We start from the raw sequence: 2,500 nt of genomic DNA, 5'->3' as shown, positions 1-2,500 counted from the left end.
GGGCATGGACCGCCAGACAAAGCCGCGGACCATGAACCATCCAGCCTGCTCTGAGGGGACATAGTCAGAGGGGGCGTCCGCCTTCAAGAGCCCTCCTTCCCACGAGGACTCCAGATTTGCCCCCCTGACAGCCATCACCTCCAGAGAACCAGGGACCGCCGAGGGAGGGTCTGGTCAAAGCTCACGTACCCCAGGACAGCTTCTCCGGCTTGGGCACAGACCGCCAGACAAAGCCGCGGACCATGAACCATCCAGCCGGCTCTGAGGGGACATGGTCAGAAGGGGCGTCCGCCTTCTAGAGCCCAAACTCGGCCACGGACTCCAGATTTGCCCCCCTGAATGCCATCACCCTTCAGAAGACCAGGGACCACCGAGGGAGGGTCTGGTCAGGCTCAGGTACCCCAGGATCGCCTCTCTCACTTGGGACGCACGACCAGCAAAAGTCCCTCCTGGAGCCGTGGAAGTTCAGTCTCGGCCGTATTTTGCAACTTCCACGACAAGAGGGACCACCTTCTAAGTCGCCTACCCGAGCCAGAGAACCATAGGAACAACCGCCATACATCGGGGTAGAGAGAGCCCACTCTCTCCTATATTCTCCCGCAGGTGCGCATTACTATGTATTTGCATTGCGGGACAATGTACTTCAATGAGCGGGACAAAGTCGGAAATGTATCCGACCTCCTGGAACTGTGCGGCTGCTACAGCAGTCAGAAATTCCCCATTCCGGTTCTTTTTCACTTGGATTTTTTTTTTTGCAATTTTTTGCCTAAAACGTATTCCTCCAACATGTACTAGCTCATGACACTTGAAATTTTTGAGCCAATTGATAATAACAGCTTTTTAGAGCTCAAAAACAAAAAAAATTTGAGCGAACAAAAAATGTTCGAAAATGACCTCAGCTCCTGGAACTGTTTTCGGTACACCTCCAGAGAGGCTCCCCTGCCTGGAAGTCTGTCACTGCTCAGCTCGAAATTTTTCTAAGTCCCAAAATTCGGTTTTTCATCCAAAATTCAACTTTCTGCCCAGGATCCACAAACTTTAAACCCAGTTGGGGGACCCTCCCTGGGGGCCCTACAACATACTGAAGCCCCCCTGTGGTGGAAGTAGGGGAATTTACTTATTTTTACACAAAATCACAAAATTCCATTTTTTGTTCGCAAAACACTTTTTTGTCCTCAAGAAACTTTTTTGTCCTCAAAACACTTTTTTGTCCTCGAGAAACTTTTTTGTCCTCAAGAAACTTTTTTGTCCTCAAAACACTTTTTTGTCCTCAAAACTCAATTTCTTCCATAATTCGACTTTCCCCCAAAAAACCACACATTCTACCCTCATGGGAGGCACTCTCCCTCGGGTCCCCACATCATATTGACGCCCCAGAGCGGTGGGAGAAGGGGAAATCTGATTTTTGCACAAAAATCCAAAAATCGCTCTAAGTCCAAAAATCCTGAAAATTTTTCTAAGTCCCAACGGTACTTTCTGAAAAGTGTACCCAGGCCCCTGGAAGCCTCCTAGGTACACCTCCTGAGACTCCCCCCTTCCTGGAAGTCTGACACATCTCGAAATTTTTCTAAGTCCCAAAAACTGGTTTTTGCTCCATAATTCGACTTTCCCCCCAAAAGCCACACATTCTACCCTCATGGGAGGCACTCTCCCTCGGGTCCCCACATCATATTGACGCCCCAGAGCGGTGGGAGAAGGGGAAATTCGATTTTTGATCAAAAATCCAAAAATCGCTCTAAGTCCAAAAATCCTGAAAATTTTTCTAAGTCCCAACGGTACTTTCTGAAAAGTGTACCCAGGCCCCTGGAAGCCTCCTAGGTACACCTCCCGAGGCGCCCCCTTCCTGGAAGTCTGTCACATCTCGAAATTTTTCTAAGTCCCAAAAAATGGTTTTTGCTCCATAATTCGACTTTCCCCCCAAAAGTCACACATTCTACCCTCATGGGAGGCACTCTCCCTCGGGTCCCCACTTCATATTGACGCCCCAGAGCGGTGGGAGAAGGGAAAATTCGATTTTTGCACAAAAATCCAAAAATCGCTCTAAGTCCAAAAATCTTGAAAATTTTTCTAAGTCCCAACGGTACTTTCTGAAAAGTGTACCCAGGCCCCTGGAAGCCTCCTAGGTACACCTCCCGAGGCGCCCCCTTCCTGGAAGTCTGACACATCTCGGAATTTTTTCTAAGTCCCCAAAAATGGTTTTTGCTCCATAATTCGACTTTCCCCCCAAAAGTCACACATTCTACCCTCATGGGAGGCACTCTCCCTCGGGTCCCCACTTCATATTGACGCCCCAGAGCGGTGGGAGAAGGGAAAATTCGATATTTGCACAAAAATCCAAAAATCGCTCTAAGTCCAAAAATCTTGAAAATTTTTCTAAGTCCCAACGGTACTTTCTGAAAAGTGTACCCAGGCCCCTGGAAGCCTCCTAGGTACACCTCCCGAGGCGCCCCCTTCCTGGAAGTCTGACACATCTCGGAATTTTTTCTAAGTCCCCAAAAAT

The sequence above is a fragment of the Dendrobates tinctorius genome, unplaced genomic scaffold (assembly GCF_039654945.1).
Source record: "Dendrobates tinctorius isolate UK_male_01 unplaced genomic scaffold, ASM3965494v1 ptg000746l, whole genome shotgun sequence".
NCBI classification, from domain to species: domain Eukaryota; kingdom Metazoa; phylum Chordata; class Amphibia; order Anura; family Dendrobatidae; genus Dendrobates; species Dendrobates tinctorius.
Note: the sequence above shows the minus strand (reverse complement) of the source record.